This window comes from Cyanistes caeruleus, chromosome Z, assembly GCF_971803275.1.
Source record: "Cyanistes caeruleus chromosome Z, bCyaCae1.hap1.1, whole genome shotgun sequence".
NCBI classification, from domain to species: Eukaryota; Metazoa; Chordata; class Aves; order Passeriformes; family Paridae; genus Cyanistes; species Cyanistes caeruleus.
The window spans coordinates 62174465-62193517 of record NC_141732.1 but is presented as its reverse complement, the minus strand read 5'-3'; the positions used below and the strand labels follow the sequence as shown (position 1 = coordinate 62193517).

General features: G+C 42.0%; 1 protein-coding gene across 2 annotated transcripts in view; it reads right to left on the bottom strand.

Annotated features, from left to right (window-relative positions):
* Positions 1 to 19053, bottom strand: part of ELOVL7 (ELOVL fatty acid elongase 7) — a 54601-nt gene that overhangs the window by 28608 nt on the left and 6940 nt on the right. Inside the window, exon 1 of one of the 2 annotated variants that reach the window (XM_023944673.2) lies at positions 3071 to 3299. The exons of the other annotated variant lie outside the window; for it this stretch is intronic. The gene's annotated coding sequence lies outside the window, so the exon portion shown is untranslated. Of the gene's footprint in view, positions 1 to 3070; positions 3300 to 19053 lie in introns of those variants that run through there. 2 annotated transcript variants of the gene reach the window in all.

Sequence of the window (19053 nt, the reverse complement as noted above, 5' to 3'; positions counted from 1 at the left end):
CCTCTAGACCTCTTTAGAGGTACCCTTTAAAAGGAATTGTTTAAAAAAAAGTACAATCAGGTTTATAAAACCAACTACTTGTTTTGTTAATTCTTTTGTTCTAATCATCTCCTATTTTTGAGGAGTAAAAGGTTTTGTTTCCACCATTTAGGCTGCATTTGCCCTTTACATGCAGCACTGAGCCTCGGTACCAGGTGAGGTTCCTGGGCAAGCACCCTGAGCTGCGGTGAGGGGCAGAGGAATAGTGAGGGAAACAAGTATTTCTTCTTTTCCAGCTACCCAGGCTTTGAGAAGCAGCTTAAAGTTTCAGACATTCATTAGCCTGAAGTGAATATGAGTGTTGGGCTACAACATTATTTGTATAAAATCTGCTGTGCCACTGAAGATGTCAACATCCCATTTATTCATATTTGTCCCTATACTATAGCTCCACTATCCATATTTTACAAGTTGTCCTTGATCCACTCCAGACAAAACAAGTTAGACACAGTTGGTCTAAACCTGTAACTGACAGCTAAACTGTCTTATTTTAGCTGGGGCAGATGAGGGAGCTCACACCAGCCTTCACCAGGGAAATTATGGGACAGCAGCCTCTGGCAGCCATGCTGAGGCAGTCATCTGGCAGGGAGAGATGCCCCATGAAGTCTGCCAAGTTAAGTCCAGAGTACAACAAACATAATTTCATAAGCAGCTAATGAAGATCCAGAAAGGGATCCTGGCTCCCCTCCACCTCCTGCCCTTGAACATGGCATAGAGGTGACATCCTCCCACTTCCCTCACCCCACACATGCCTTCCATGCCCATCCCATGCACTGCTTGTGCCTCTGCCTCGCTCTGCATCTGCCCACACCTCCAGGAATCTGTATGTTAGGCAACCAGATATGGACAGACCAGAGGAAGAGATAAGACAAGCACTAACCCAGACACACTGGGCAGTAGAAGCTTCAAGAGGAAGAGCAGAAGTCCACAGTAGGGGAAAAAAAAATATTTCCACTTTATTGCAGCAGAGAGAAACAAAGCCAGGAAGGGCACAGGGAGGCAAGGGGTACACACTTGGCAAAAGCCATCAAGTCATGTCAGAATACAGAAATGTCTCTGGTTAGTTCTTTTACTGATACACAATTAGTTGATAGGTATTTCATGGTATTTGGTGAGCTTCATAACAAGTTAAATCCTATTTGGCTTGTGTTACTTGACTAATGCTGTGGCATCTTTCCCAACACATTCCATGAATATTGCTTCCTGTACCAGAACCTGTCTTGCTCTACTAATAAATACTTAATAGAAAGATCACATGTTATACACATTATTCTCCATCTTTTCAACAGAGCTGCTGCCTAGGAAGAATTTCAAAGAATCATAGAATGGCCTGGGTTGGAAAGATCACCTCGTTCCAAACTCCTGCCATGGCCAGGGACACCTTTCACTAGACCAGGTTGTTTAGAGCTTCATCCAGCCCCTGAGATGGAGCATCCACAGCTTCTCTGGGAAACCTCTTCCAGAGCCTCACTTTAAGCCTATGTTTCTCTAGGTTTTTAAATCCTAGGTCTTTGTACATTTTCTTCAGGCTCACATGTGAGTACAAGTGCTCCCACTCCTCGTGGAGGTGTTCTCAGGATATGTCGACACTGCCATGTCAATGCACTGTGATCCTACCTCTACTTGAGGCAGCCCCAAGGCAGCCTGAGTGCATCCCAGGCAGCACCCCAAGCGCTGAGCAGCAGAATAAATCGGGCAGCATGCTGTTCCCAGGCTGCTCCCAACAACCAGAAAAACTTGTTGAAACTTCTCCCACATGGTAGTGTTCAGTACAGACCTACACACGGGTCTGGGAAGAACTGAATTACAATGAAGTAAGGAAGAGAGTATCCATACATGACTGTAAGTTTTCTGGTTTGTCTGAACAGCTTTAATTAACATACCTTGATTTCCTATGCAAGCAGGGGGAAAAAAAAAAATCAGTAAGAGCTGGTTTGCAGCCTCACTATGACTTTTCAAGCATCATACTCTTCCGTCTTGGTGACAACAACACCCAAGACCCAACCAAAATTTCAGTCAAATTTTCAATCAAAACATATTTACAAATTAAGTATCCACGAACTTACAAATTTATAACAATATCTGTGACATCTACAGTTGCAAAGGACAAGTCTAAGAGGCTGCTCCAATGTAGCCTCATCGACCCCCACTGACAGAGCTGGCACTGACCTGTCTCCTTGGCTCTTGGCCTCACTGCCGATGCGGCCAGTCCTTAAGGATGGACCTGCCCCACATGGCAGCAAAGCTGACCCATCTCCAAAGAGGAGGAAGGCAGCAAGCCAGACAGCCACCCTTCCAGCTTGCCAGACAACCCCTGGCTAGACATCACCCCTCCAGCCCTACAATTTAATATCACCATCTTAAGCACATGGGCCACACCTCTTCCCTGACTATCTCCAACCTTCACCCTTGAAGAGAAAGAAAACTCAGTTTCTTGATGGCTGGAACCACTCTTTGGGAGCAAAAGGTGTGAGAAGAAAAAAGCGTTTTTCAACAATAAGGTCCCTGATGCAGTGGGGCCCTGCACATGCCACGATGTGACTTGTTCTTCAAGTCAGGAAGGTGAGCTCTGTTCATGTGAGGCATAGCCAGAGGACCTTGAGAGACAGGAACCAGGAGGTGTGGGGCACAGCCAGAGGGTGTGGAGGAACAAGTACTGTGCCAGACACAGTCAAAGGGTTTAGGGGCACAGACACGGTGCGGTGTGGGGCACAGACAGAAAGCTTGCAGGCCAGGCACTGCGGGGTGAAGTACACTCAGGGGGAGTTGGAGGAGAAAGCACCACAGGGCACTGCCCGAGTCTAGAAGTATGGCACAGGAGGGTGCAGACAGGGAGAGGGACAAGGGATGCAGGTGCAGCCGGAGGACGAAGGTGGGAGGAAAAAAATCTCAGCGCAGCACAACCAGGGGTTTGCGGAAGAGACAAGGAGTACGCGGGAGCAACCAGGGAGTTTGAAAGGAAGGTGGGCAGGAGGCAACCCGAGACCCATCCCGTCCCGCCCAGCCCTGCACGCCCCAGCGCGGGACAGACCCTGCGGAAGAACGCTGTCGGCTCCTCTTCCCGAGATCACCGCGCTGCCCCGCGCTCCGGTTTCTCGCTCCCGCCGGATCCACTCACGTGGCAGCAGCGCGCCCCACCTGTCCCCGCACCGCCGGGCGGCAACTGCGCGGCTGCACGGCACAGCACGGCACGGCACGGCACGGCACGGCACGGCCGGCGGCGGGAGGGCGCGGAGGGGGCGGCAGGGGGCGGACCGCCCGCCCCGCTCCGCCCCGGCACCGCTCCGGCCCGCCCCGCACGGCCCCCGGCACCGCCCCAGCACCGCTCCGGCACCGCTCCGACACCGCCCCAGCACCGCCCCAGCACCGCCCCAGCACCGCCCCAGCACCGCCCCAGCACCGCCCCAGCACCGCTCCGACACCGCTCCGACACAGCTCCGCATTGCCCCGCTCCGACCCCGTCAGCGCCCCTCAAGTCTCTCTGGGACGGAGGTCGGGGTTAAGGGTTAGGAACCTTGGTGAGCGGGTCCAGAGAAGACCTCAAGGGCGATCAGAGGGTTGGAGCATCTCCCCTGTAAGCAAAAGCAGAGGGAGCTAAGGCTGTTCAGCCCGAAGGGAAGTCTTCAGGGAGGTCTTTATAGTACCTTTTAAGTGTCTAAAGGGGGCTATAGAAAAGATGGGGAGGGACTTTTAACAAGGGCATGAAGTGATACGATGAGGGGCAATGGCTTTAAACTGAAAGAAGATAGGTTAAAATCGGATATTAGGAATAAGTTCAACATTGTGAGGGTGATAAGACACTGGCACAGGTTGCCCAGAAAAGTTGTGGATGTCCCATCCCTGGCAGTGTTCAAGGCCAGACTGGAGAGGGCTCCTGAACAACCTGGTCTAGCGAAAGGTGTATTTGCCCATGGCAAGGTGGTTGGAAGTAGGTGCTCGTCCATTCCAAGCTAAACTGTGGTGGTTCTGTGACAACTATGACAACTGGTTTTCTGACTGTTATGATACCCACTGCTGTGGTGTTGAGGGGTTCTCCAGATGCCCCTAGATGTCAATCTCACTAGCACTTTTTGTCAGCATGGAGGAGGGAAAACTGCAACATGGCTTCTTGGTGCTGCTTTGGGATCTGTGGCAACTAAATACCACCCAAGGCAACACCAGGAAAATGTAAAAATTCCTTTTTTAAAAAACAAAACACAACTGGTCAGCTTTGGCTCACTGCTTTAGGGAACACTCCCACCCCAAAAAATGCAGAACTCCTCTCTTAGAGGATGTTCAGGATGACAGTTCCCCAGAGACTCCCATCTAGAGAAGTATGGGGCACAAATAAAGGTAACCAGGAATTTATAGTGTGTAAACAGGTGCTCCATTTTAGTTAAACATAGTTCAGTTTAAAGTCCATCACTTTAGTCCTCAAAAGGCTTGAAATTAGAGATTTTGAGATGGTTAGCATGGAGATGATTGTTTGAGTCAAAAGACTGCAAAAACAAAGAATAGGGAGAAGATGTGAAGGCAAATTGAGGCAAAGAGGCAAACGCAATGATAAACAGAAATGCACAAGATGAAGGGTCTGTGAGTTAATGCTAAAATTAATACATGATCAATGTCAATGCAGAGATGCATAAGGAATATCTGTGTCGGAGGACAGCAAGAAGCTCAAAGTTCAAACCAGAAGTTTGTGATAACAGGAGGCAGAACAAACACAGAAAGCTTGTTAAAAGTGTAGAAATATTATGGGAGGCTGACAAATAGATGGTGAGATGTGGAAAACATAGCTTGTAACAGAGGTCCTGCAGAAGCTCCATAACACTGAGTGATTGATTAGGGTGGGGATTAGGAGAAGGATCTTGTCCTTTAGGATTCACTTCATGCTTCTATAGCAATTGTTAGGATTATGACAGATGATGAAATCCCTGGGCTTTTGAAAGAGTGTCTTAATAAGATCATTGGGTTTGGCCAAAAGGGATATGTCAAAATATGATAAACCATTGAGAAATACTGCATGTCTCACCTAGGAGGGGAAAATCACATAACAAAATTAAATCATCCCCTTTTCCCTTCAGCATTCAGAAGTTAGAACCTTTTGTTTTATTTATTGGTTCAAATATTATTTTTTTTTTAATTTTTTTTTTTTTTTTTTTTTTTGGCCTAAAATACTGGGCAAGAAAAACCACAAACAAACTTTAGGAACCCCCACATCCCTGCTCAGACAGAGTCCTTGGGAGCCTCAAGAGTATTAAAGTCTTGACTTTTCCAGAGGGATGTGGCTTAGCCAGCAATATTCTTCCTGTGTTGCAAAATCTGTTTTGCCATGCCTGATAGGGCTGCCTTGGCTAAGACAAAATGTGACACTGGGGTGCATAGCAATAAAAAGTAGGTTACCTGTAGGCTTCAAAAATACACAGCTGTTGTCACTCATGCAAAAAAGTAAAACAAGCCAAAAACAATAACCAGATGCAAATGAACAGTTCTAACACTTTTGATGCCAACAGTGTTAGCTTCAACAGCTTTTCTTCCTTTGGAGCCCATGAAGACAGTAAGAGTCCTAGCTTTCCATGCACTTCAGGAGCAAAGGTAATTTGAACCACCAAGCAAGCCTGTGAGGGTTGGGAGAGGACAGAAATAATGGTTGACCCATTCAGGGCAGGTAAATCATTAACATGCATCAGGAAAACGGCAGCATAAAGGAGACAGCTGTGCCCTACACACACAAAGAAAACCAAGACACACAACAGGCCAGAGACATTTACATTGTAAAAGAGGGAGCTAGCAGCAGACGGGTTTTCTCAGTACTTAGCATGTGAGAGCTGCACATGATATTTATTGTAAATTTAAGTAATCTTTTAAGTTCCCTACCCCATCCTATGCCCCATCCAAGAACAGGACAAGCGATAAACTTAAACTCTGGAGACAGCCCAATGGACTTCACAAGGTGCTAGAGACGACTACTAGTGTATGATGAATGAAGAACTGTGCTTGCCATGAATAATGATACCCAGTGCTTTACCTTTTTTTTTACCTTACTAGAATCCAAGTAGCTCATCTGCTTCAAGAGTCTTTTAGAGATAAGTGCTCTCTAGGACTGTATTTGAAGCCTTTTATAGCTAATCAGCCAGAGGACCACAGGAACCACTTCCCAGTCTAGCAACAGTGTTAGGTGCTTTTGCTGACACACTACAAGGTAGTTATCCCAACAACACCAACAGATATCTGCACAGCAATCTTGAAGAGATGCAAGAGTAACCCAAATTTTGTTTGCAAGCTTTGCTTTTCTGGAGAACACTTGGTTTGCCTGTGCACTTGTACTGCTATTCTGAGTCACAACTGCCAAACCTGTCTGAGGCAGGTTCTGCTGCAGGTAGCCGGTCTCCCACTGCCATCACAGCACTGTGTTGGGCAGCTGGATTGGCAAAAAAAGGGCCCTCTGTGCCCCTTCTCATTTTCCAGCTGGAATTACTTTTAGACTTTTTTTTTACTGCTTTTTGCAGAAAATACTGCTGCTTCTCCTAATCCTCTGAGCTAGAACAGTGCCTTTCATTTAGCTGAGGCTTTCTGATAATTTTTCTGCCTAGGTCTCTTCCAGAACACCGTGGATGGCCCCTTGTGTAATGCTGGCAGTGACTTTCCAGGAGCAGTTTCCACACCACAAAGGAATTCTTCCTCAGACATGTATCATCAGTTGCGCTGTGGGACAAGGTGAGAAGATGACTCAGTCTTGCTCATATTTCTCTGGATGAGCTGAGTTTTGTAGGGAGGTTTCCCCCTCTATCTGGGGACATCCACTGCAGATGACTGTACAGAAGTGACTAGTCACTGCTGGGTTTGCATGGCTTCTTGGCACCACAAATACACCACAGGTTAATCCACTATTGTCAAGTGAGCCTGCTCCAATAGTTGGAACATGTTGACCTACATGTTGGGTTTTGACATTTGAACAATAGTGGATTTGATCAACTCTTGCAAATATGACAAACCTATTCAGATAGAGAACTTTTCATGTAAACCCACCTATCTCAAGTAACAGCATTAAAACCATTAGGTCCATAGAAAATTGTTTTGCATCTGAGATTGATGCTAGGCAGGAGTAAAGGAAGAAGGTGCCGCAAAAGTAGGGTGAAAAATGACTATTGCAAAAGTATAAGAAATAATCTTAAGTCTATGAAAAATGTTATTGAAAGGGATGTGAAGCAGTGTCACACATATATAATCTACATATGTGATATATATATTCTACTATGTATGTATATATTTTAAACTTTCTGCATAATGTATATGGTATAACACATGTGGAATACACTGTATATACAAATATATACAGAATGCACACACACATATTATATAATGCACTTTATTATATACACACTGGGCTTCTCAAATGTAAACTGGTAGTGACTCACCTCCTCAGACTGTATTGCTTGAATGGAGGCTGATTGCAACTCAATCTATACCAGGAAGGAAAATTAAATCACCCACAAAAAGTGCATTGCAGTCACCCAAGAAAGGCTGACTGAACATAATGAGAAAACCAAAAGCACACCTGGCCAGCCTTTTCCCAAAAATCATAACTTTGTATAAGCAGATTTTTCATTTTAGTCTACTCCATGTCTGAAAACTGTATATGGAAAAAAGAGCCAGACAGTGGCTGTTCTGGAGACTATGTCTTAGAGCTTCTCACAGCTCAGAATTCTAATTCAGATGGTATCTACCAACTGTTTTAAATCTTTCAAAAGTCAAATTTTACCTGTATGTGTTACTGACACTGATGGGAGCAAAAGTTTTATCCTGTAGGAACTCATGTAGACAAAGCTAAAGGAAGTAGTAATCTTTTTAGGATGCTGGAGGGCTCTGGGACCTCTTTGTTGTTTCTGGGCCAGAAAAACATGCTACAATCACAGCCTTATCCACGAACTAGGTGCATAAACATGTCTGGAAACGTAAGTTCCTTTTAGAGAATACAAACTCCATGACTCCAAAAGGATTCTAACATATATCATTAAAAAAAAAAAAACAACACCAAAACCAAAGGTCAACAAAGAAGTGAATGCTAACTTTGCAGAACACCTGCACTGTGCTGGTTAGGCTATAGTTGGCCAAGCTGACAGGTGCAGGCTGTGGTACTATCCACCAGAAGGGCTTGGAGCTGTAGGAAGATCAGTAAGAATAAGCTATTAGTACATGTTACGCTATTGCTGAATCTGAATAATGAACAAGGATTTTACCTAATGAAAAGTTTGTTTGGGGCTTTTAGAAACAAGTGAGTTAATGAGGCAAGGAAAGATAAACCAATATAGCCTATGGAAACCCTTTGGTGCTAATGAAGATGTAGATGTCTGTGTCATTCCTACGTTCCATGTGCTACACAACATCTGCAAGGGTAAGGAAAAGTAAGATCTTTGGTGTAGGTTTGAGTAGCTAGCTTCTGGTTTGCACTTTGAACATGAAAGAGACAGATTATTTATCCAAGCAGCATGTGGTGACACAGAGATATGTAAATAGCTCTCTCATACAATTTTCTTATTTCTTCACTAGTGAATCAGCACTCTCTAGGACTTCATGGGCTGCCATGTTGCTTGAACTGGAGGGACAGGGATGCTGTCAAAGGGTTCTCTCTCTGCTATGTTCAGTGTCCATGCAAAAGCTTCAACTAATTTTTCCAGATTGCAGACATTTTGCTATGAGAATGCATTACAAAGATGGTACACCTGTGTGAAGGAATGAGAACTGACCTTCAAATCAAAGGCCTTGAGTTATTTTGTTTGTTTCATGCTCAGACCAACATGGTCAGGAGATAACTAGTAAGGCAACTGAGTGTCACAGTGAGAGAAAGAAATCTAGAAAATTTCTGAGGAAGCCACTGAAAGTTAACCTCTACCTATTCAAAAATCACCTGTCTACTTTTTTCTCCTGTCCCTTCTCGTATTTCTTATGTCAGTCCACAAGAACTCCCATAAAAGCCACTAAATTCCATAACCTTGCTAACAGTGAAGCAGTTTCTCTTCCCTTTCTCTGCCATTCTCTAAGATGTGAAGAAAAAATGCAAGACTGGAGAAGGGAGCTTTATGATTAATTATAACAAATCCACAGTCTGTTCTGCCTTAACAGATATGACATTACTCAAGGAATGCAAAACTACAGTAAAATCATACCAAGAAGTTACTTTTGAAAATTGATTCTTGATCATATTACATGCATATAACAATACATTGTGGAAACCTAATCCTTTAATGGATTTTATTTATTTATTTATTTTTATAAAAACATTCTGCAGATGGGATTGGGAAGAAAAGCAGGAAGATAAAAGCAAAGAAATGGATAATCAAGGGAAAGAGGTATTCAACACATTTCTGGGAATATGTTACAGTTAAGCCTGGTTGGAGTCTTCATCTGATTTTAGACAAATAAAGTTGTATTTGTTCCCATTCTTCCCATGACAATTATGTCACCTGTGCTTGGTAAACAGGCCAGAGATTAGGAAGTTAGTTTGAAACTGAAGATATAGCTACTAATGCTCAAGGAAAGGTAAATGATTGGAAAATAGTTGTGAGACTGACGTCCTGTTTAAGACACTCAGAAAAGGAGCCATAGGCGAGATATATTTCAAATGGATTAAAATAAGTGTTGCCTCTTTCTAAATTATGGTTCCAATAAATTTAGAAGTGACAATTTTATTAAGTATAAGAATTTGATAATTTAGATTAATTTTTGAAGAAGATACTAAAAATAGGATTGGGAATTTCAACAAATTTTTAAGTGTGTGGCATATAGATTTTGCTGTCTTGTCATAGCTGGGTTCCTCATACAAACAGGTTGCTATTGAAACTGAGCAACTTCATTGGCAATATGCCTGTGAGACAATTCCAGAAAATGAAACTGCATAAGCTAATTTCTAATCAATCAAACAGAAATCTTTGTTATATTTCATAGCTAATGACATTTCTGTGGTCTCCCATGTGTATAAGACTACCACAGATCAGGCATTTTAAATTAGGCTTTTAAAATTAAACAGAAAGAATAAATAACAAAATAAAACCAACAAACAAACAAAAGTTCCAACAAAACAAAACAGAAAATGTGCCCAAACAAACAAGAACAAAATTCTCTACTCATGTATTTGTTTTTCTAGCAATGTTGCAAACGGCATAATGGATATCTTTTCTTATGATGTAGAAATGTGGATATCCAATGGCTTTCCTTTAGGAAAGGATGCACTGTGCAAGCCTGCAGTTATATCCACAACCTATTAGAGCCACAAACACTCAAAAAGTCACAAAAACTCACCATCTTCCAGTGCATGTTCAGATGGCAGGTGTGCTGCAAAGTAGCAGTGGCAGCCATGAAGAAAATGCTGGAGGAATCATAGGTCTATTTTAATCTTGGGACTCTCAGTGGGAAGGGCATTCATACTTTACTTCAGAGTGAGGAAGACATGAAAAATGTGTACAACAAAATGCTGAATGGAGGAGATGACAAGATTTCACCTCACAGTGTTGTTACCCAAATAAAAACTCTTTCATTCTCAGTTCTGCCCATGGTCTTGTCCTTCCTCTTTGGAAACATACTCATGCCATGGAAACAGGCATCAAGAATATTGTCCTTTCTAGCATCTTCTCTCTTTGGTGCCTTTTGAACATTCTCCAAAGGGTAGCAGAGAGTTTTAAGACCTCAACAAAACAAAGGGAAAATAAAACCACATGCGCAAATAGCTGAGATGTACTCAACATTCATTTACATAAAACTATCTCTAGCCTTCTCCAAACAAAAGGTTCTGATCTGATTCTGTCTACACATCCCTGGCAGCTAACACATCCATGCATACACTTTGCTATCTTTTCCTCCATGGGGTAAAAGACAGACAGCGTTACAGAAGCTTTTATTTCTGCTCTTCTTGTTGTATCCCTCTTTTCTTTAACCTTTACAATCAAATATGACATTTTCACAGAAAACAACTGGTCCACCACAATGCACCCAGCAAAACAACACATGCCTGTCATGACTAAAGTTCTCCTTCTAAAGAATATGCATTTACATAAGCATGGCATAAGAGTTCACAAAAACATACCTGAACTCCTTCTACTCTTCCCAGCTCAAGTATCTGTAACCACAGCAATAATAAACCCAGAGCAAGGAACTAACCCCTTTCTCAAGGACTGAGTAAACTCTCTTCAGTCTGCCTAGCCTGACAAAGCTGAGCTGTACTTAATAAGCACCATGCCAGGAGGAGAGGTGACAGGAGAGTAGCTGACCCCATGAAGTTATCAAACAGTTGCCCAGGCTGTTATCCATTAAAGTGCATCAATCTACTTTGGAGATTTTACTGGTCTGACTTTATTATCAATTCAAGAAAAGAGCCCTGCATACCCCTTTGCAGTCCAACACAGAATCATATGCATTGCCATTATTATCCTTGATCTTCCAGACAGCCATGAGAATATCTTTTAAGCAGACACTACTAGCAGGCAGCGCTACTGCTAATAGAGAAGTGACATGCTTGCAGAGATGGGCTAAGTAGTCTGTTTTTTTCACCAAGTGCTTGAAATTCCTTTATTCCATTCCACTCACCATAAATGGCACTTGGAACCTTTCAGAACAATGAATTTTACAGATAAAGATGCTATTTATTCTGTTTAAAAGAGGGAAACAGTGTTACCAAACAGTGAGGCTCCAGGCTTAAATATATGAATAGTTACATGACTAGAAAAAGGCATTTTGCCTTGGAGAATCTGGAGCCTAAATCCAGTTTGAAGAAAGAAAATCCACCAAACAAACTAGTGAAACATATAATCTCAGAAACCAAATGGTTTCTTCCAAAACACACCCCACAACCAAAAACACCAAAACAAAAACACAAAACAAAACAAAACCAAAAAACTACTATCTCTTCATTCTAGCTGAGCTTGACTTGTCAGCAAGAGACCTGAAATGCATCAGGGCATATTTTTGTTACAGGATATATCCCAGGCCTATAATGATGCTAAGAACCTTTTCCCAGGCAGACTTCTGACATTTTTCACAGCTGCATCTGGATACATGTTAAGCACCTGCTTGAGGCACCATTATGTCTTACAGTGTGCTTCATAGTAGAGCTGTATTTATTTTTCTCCTCCTTCTCCTTCTTTACTATTGTTAAATAGATCTAGAGTAAAATGTGAAAGTGGGAATGTGGCTTCATATAAAATGGCAGAGAATTATTCCACTTTTAGGTGTAGATGGGAACTAAAAAAAAATAATTGTTGAGTGTTTTGGGTTGGAAGAGACCATAAAAGTCATCTAGCTCCAACCCCCCTGCCATGTGCAAGACCTCCCACTAGGCCAGGCTTCTCAGACCTTCATCCAATATATCCTTGACACTACCAGGGATGGGGCATTCACAACTTCTCTGGGCAACCTGTTCCAGTGCCTCAGCAGCCTCACAGCAAATAATTTCTTGTGGAGAAGTCCTTTTAAGGATGCTTATTTTCATACGTCCCCCCAATCTGACATGCCTTTACACTCACTCTAGAGTAACCACATGCAAAGCAATGGGCTATAAGAACACTTCAAACAGAGATTTGCTGAGATTAATGCAACTGTTTGCAATTGAATCTTATTTTAAAATCCCAACATTTCCAAAAAAAGCTGCATGTCCTTGATTGTTACCTCTGCATCAGTCTGTGGACTGTTACGGAATAATGCATAGTCTGATTTTTTTTCATACGGAGACATTTTGGGGCCTAAATCTTCAGGGAAGTTTGCAAGTCTTACATTCACAGATGAGTTCTGCACCTGAGGTATTGTTTTCTGTGCATGTGACACCCACAAATTCAAAAACTATGATTTCTAGACAGAGCATAGAAAAAAAAAAATCAGTAATTCTAGAAGTTAAAAATTTCTCTTAAACTGGATAGCAGAAAACTAATAACTCATGCTACTCATCATTTCTCTGATTCTGACATAGCTTCTCAAGTATTTCTAAAGAATATTCTGAAGCTTTCTCTTTAATCTTTTCCCTTCCTGACAACTATTGTTTTACAGAGAGACCAGAACTGAGGTTCCCCTGCAGCCCCTGGTGCAGACCATGGTGAGGCAGCTGTGGCCCTGCAGCCCCTGGACATCCCTGGGGATGCAGAGATCCACCTGCAGCCCATGGAGGTCCCTGGGGATGCAGAGATCCACCTGCAGTCCATGAAGGAAACCCACACTGGAGCAGGAGGATGTCTGAGATGAGGCTGTGACCGTGTGGGAGGCCTGTGCTGGAGCAGGTACTGGCAAGGACCTGCCCACCCATGGAGAAAGGAACCCATGCTGGAGCAGGTTTCCTGGTAGGACTTGTGACCCTGTGGGGGGACCCACACTGCAGCAGGCTCTCCTTGAAGGACTTGACTTCCATAGGGAGTTTTCCCTATGGAAAGGGACCCACACTGGAGCAGTTTGTGAAGAATTGTAGCCTGCGTGAAGAACTAGTGATGGAGAACTGTCTCCCATGGCAGACACCCCATTGTGGAGCAGGGGAAGAACTTTCCCTGAGCAATGAACATTAAGCAAGGAACAGTGTGTGATAAACTGACCATAACCCCCATTCCCTGTCTCCCTGCACTGTTATGGGGAAGGAGACAGAAATGGGAAGAAGGGAGAAGTAGGGGAAGGTGGTTTTAATTTTCTCATTATGCAGCTCTGATGTTTTTACTAACACATTCAATTAATTTCCCCAAGTTCAGTCTATTTTGTCATCCATGAGTGATCCCTTCCCCATCCTTATCTCAACCAATGAGACTTTAATTTTCTCTCCCCTGTCCAGTTATGGAGGGTAGTGATGGAGCAGCTTTGGTGGGAGCCTGACATCCAGCAGGGTTAACCAAGTACCAACTACTAAAACGCCCTTTTTACGTCCCTTACCTGGGCCTGGTTTGCTGTATTCATCCCTTTATCTCTGTGCATGGTCACGCATGCAACCCTCCTCTGTTCCACTCTCAAAGTGCACAAGCCACTCTCAGAAGACTCTCGAAAACTTCATTGCAATCAGAATCACCAATAAATTGTGCCACTGAAAGACAGGTCCTACACCCGTTCATGCCCCTCCCCCGTTAGGGGCATTTGCGGCTCCTGACATTATGTGGCAGGACATTAGCCTGCTTTTGTGCCTTGTGTCAATCTGGTAAGTGTGAACAAGCTTTTGAAGCATTACAATAGTGGAGTTTCTCAATGTGGCAGGATGGAGTCAAACGTCAGGGAAGTGTGTGCTTTTTCACAGATATTTTACTGGTTAATCTTTAACAGTTCAAAGATTTTTACATTGAAGTTCATACAAAAACACCTTATTTTTTCAAACAGGCTACAAAGAAAGGTGGGGAGGATGACAGTCTAAGTAAGACAGAAAGGGAAATAGATAAAGCAGAAAAAAAGGGAAAGAAGTAACTAGAGCAGATGTAGTGAAAGACTTTACCTACAAACTCCTTTCATTATCCTGCATTTTATTTTTAAGAATCTACCAAGACATAAGAGGATTTTCATTCATGGAGAGCAAAGAAGCAATCCAATTTGGCACCAGAGCTTGCTTTCTTGCCACTTGAGGAGAGGTGACACAAAGTAAATTTTAATCATTTAGAGTTCTATCACCCAGTTGCCAAGGACATCTCTGTACCTGACTGCAATGTCTTTAACAGCCATGAGAGGTTCAAAAACTGTAAACACTGTGGTTCAAAAACTGCAGCCAGACACATGTGGCAGAGTGGTAAACAGGGCTGAGTCCCTGATTTTGTCATCTCTTGTACTACCTTTTCTTCTTGAATAGGTGACAGCTCTGTCTGGAATAACCTTTGGTGGATTTGGAATAATACAGAACATCTAATTACTGGCAAATGTCTGCAGAGTCTAATCAAGGAAATTTCTGTTTTGTGTAGCATGAGCTCAGATTTTATAAGATTTGGGAGAACTCTTACTTTCCTCAAGACATTTTTGACAATAGCTTTTAACAAAGCCAGATGTCTCTGTCAAGGCACTGTAAAGCAATGCTACTTAGCCGCTTTATTTCTTGGCTAATTATCCCATAACAATTTGTAATAATTTATAATACAATTTATAATATTTATAATCTGTTTATGCAATAAAATACATTTTTGCTTTTCTGGTAATATTAGGTTAAGGCTTTCACCCTTCATGAAAGTGTTCATATTTTTAATGTACCTCTGCTAATAGAATTCAGTGGCATAGAACTGAAGGGGTTAAAGCTTTAGCTTTTCTGGATAGCAGAAAGGAAGAGGAGTGGATGATATGATCATGCAAAAGAAGCAAGGTCTAATGTTTGTCAGCTATGGTCAGTTTTCTGGGTTAACACCAGCGTGAGACACCCACAACAATGGGATGGCATGGGATGCTGCTGAAAGCTCAATGCAGAATCATCTTAGAAAGTGGTAGAATTCTCAATTCTACATGAAGCAAAGCTTGCGGGTCGGTACCATGGAATCTTCTGTCTTGGACATAGTGACAAGAGACAAGGCAATGAGAACATTTTAAGAGAAATTAATTCAGTTTGGGCTAGTGAAACTGGATTTGAATTTAACAAATTGGATTTGCATTTAACAAATCCTGATGTGAAAGGCAGCAATATTAATTTGGGTAAAGAAAGATCATCTACAAATGAGCATAAACAACAAGCTGAGCATTGGTTTACATTGCAAAAATTACTATAAAACTGAGAAATACTTTAATATAGCAATTAGTACTAGTAGCAGTGATGGTAATTTACAGATTTCCATAATACCTCAGCTATACTTTTATTTAACTCTCTCAGATAAACCAGACCTTAATTTATATAATCACTTTTGTACATGACTGCAAGATTTTAAGAAGCTGCAGGTGACTGAGGAAAATGAATACATATCAATTACAAAATGAAAAAAAATATTTAAATGCCAAGTGTTCAAGACAATGTTTTTGACTGACTTTAATGAATAAATGCTGCAAGTGTGAAAAGCAATTGCTGACAGTTCATAGAAAAAATATTGTACTGGGTCTGAGCAAGTTAACAAGCAGACAGTGTGATTACAGAAACTGCATGTTTATGTTAATACCAGGTTATAAAACAGCTAATTAAATCTCCCTCCCATTTTCCTTACTCTGTGGTACATTTCTGCTCTAACACAGTCAAATGTCTTTCAGATCAAAGTTTTCATGTTCTTCTGCTCAAAACACTATTTGAATTAGCAAACCTCGGTATGCACTTAAGCACGTAACCAAACGGAAATAGAGAAGAAAGGGGAGGACACGCCTAAGGACTGCCCAGGGAGGTTTGGTGATACTTCAGAAGCAAACAGAACTATGACTTTTAAGACGAGCTTGATGAATTACGTTGAATATATAAAGGATTGAGGAGCTTGGTGTACAGACAGGCCAGGATAATGTCCTGGTTTGGAGAGCTGTGTAGGCATGGCTGTGTGCAGCAGAGAAAGGAGATACAAATTAGTAGAAAAAATTATGAACATATAGTAATTATAAACACACAAAAGCCTGCTGGGGAGAGAGGAGAAAGGAGATGGGAACCATGAAGGACCTGTATTTAATTTACCCTCAATAAAGCAATGGAGATAGATGGAGCAGTGTGAAAAGCATTGCTTTCACAGCTCCCATGACCTGGCCCACATGGAGCAGGACTTTCACCTCCAGGTTTGGAAGATCAGGGCAACAGAAGTGAGCACTAGCCCTGGTATATGCACCACTGTAGCATGGAGGATTGTTCAACTTGCACACCCTGTGTATCTTGTGGCAAAAGTAGGGTTCTGCCTTTTCATCTGTAAACCAGAATGGCTCATTTGTTTCTTCTATGTGCTCATTTTGCCTGGGCTAGAGTTAATTTTCCCCACAGTATCTATCATAGAGCTATGTTTTGGATTTGCACTGGAAACAGTGTTGATAGCACAAAGATGTTTTAGCTGTTGCTGAGCAGCACTTACACAGTACAAGGCCTTTCCTGCTCCTCACCCCAATGCACCAGCAAGGAGGCTGGGGGGACACCCATAAACCAGGACAGCTGCCCAAAACTGACCAAAGGGATATTCCATCTCATATGGCATCATGCTCAGCACATACAGTTGAGGGAAAGTGAATAGTGTGGAGCGACATTGGTCAGAGGTGAGCAATTGTTTTTATTTGCATCGATCATCTTTCTTTGAATTTTATTTCTATCTCTTTGGTGTTTTCTTTGTTTGGTTGTTCTTTTGTTGTTGTGGGTTTTTTTTTTTGGTATGTGTGTGTGTGTGTTGTTTCTTTAATTTTCCTTTTATTTACAATTTATAATTGTAATTATATTTTATTTCAATTATTAAACTATTCTTATCTCAATCCTTGAGTTTTCTCACTTTTACCCTCCCTATATCTGCCTGCCTCCATCCTTCTGAGGTGGGGGGGAGTAAGCAACCAATGGTGTGGTGCTTAGTTGCTCTCTGAGTTTAAGCCATGACACTCTTACTTTTCTTGTGCCTGTCACACTTAGTGCTTGAGCAATCTTGTGAACTACTACTTTTTGACTGGCATAATTTTTCCTCTTTCTGGCAGGGAAAAAACTTTGGTGGCACAGTTTTCAAGGCCACTAGAATATATAATCAACCTTCTTACTGGTATGAGAGGTACCAGTAAGACTTTTTACATGTTTAGTGCACACAAAGCAAGCCTCCTTAAGTAGTGAAACCTACAGTCCACCTACAGAAACACAGAGGGATTCTACTAAGCAGCAGTATAATTCTTACACTACAAGATTCAGCAATTATCACAGGTATCTACATTTAATATAGCAGCTCATTGCTAAGTGTTATTTAAATTACTTTGATACACTTCATTAGTCAACCTAAACTTCAATAGTTAACCAGAGTGGCAGAACAGGATGAAGCAGCTATTTCAAACATTCATTTAGGCCCTCAGGTATATTAGCTGTCTACAACACAATTAAGTGTTCTGGAAACTTACTTTATAAATAATGATGAATAGTATTCAGATGTCAAAGTTCCATGCAACTCTAGACTAGACTACTTTTTTCTTGGGAAATAATTTGTGCACTACCCTGAGAATATGCAATACATTCCAAGCACATGCCAAATGTGACCATTTCCCACAGAAGTATAGGAGAACTGCTCTGTCTAAGGCTCCTATTGCAGTAGTGACAGTTCAAAACCACTGAATAGCATCAGATTATTTAAATACTTAGCTTAACTTCAACTCTCATAGTCCACAACACACAATTCAGGTACAAAAATATATTCTCTGGGCCATATACTCCACCTGGAAGAACTAGTGATGGGGAAAATCTATTATTTTATAAAGTCCCAAAACATTTTTTTTCACCTTTGCTAGCATGAGAATAATCCTCAGCTGATTTCCTGTGGTGTTACAGAACAGTGTGGGAGGTGATAGCAACAGTAATTAACTGTTGAGCAACACAAGACACTCCCTTCTAACTGCCACAAAACATGAGAACTTGATATTCTTAACATACACCTACTCTCTGATGTATCTTTTATCACAGCAAACATGGGCTCCCCAAACAGCTACATTCATTGTGTCCTTTGACACAGTGTACCTACAGAAAATAGAGAAGACGTATATCAACAAAGCTCCATCCATCCAGGTGAACCAGTGCAGCACCCCCAGGCAGGCAGATCAGTGTGTGGTGGGCTGCTCATATCCGCTGAACTTAACAGCTTTGTGTCATGCTGCTGCCTGCAGAACAGACGTGCCCTAAGTCTGACAAAAGGATTATCTTTTTTTCTTTTGTCTCTCTGTTTTCTTCCCAGGCTCTCCCCTTTCTTTAAATGGCAAGGACATGTTAAAGATCCATCATACAGATCAAGATACATTTGTGTGGATGAAATGAAAATACTGCAGGCAGGCATTAATAGCTATACTTCTTGCAGAGGACATCCTGCACTACTAACAGAGAGGATTAAGAATCAGCATTAAATTTTATATACAAATAGAACTGGTTGGCTACCAAATTTAATTCCTGACAGTGATCTCCAGCAAAATCATAATAAAATTATTCATTTATAA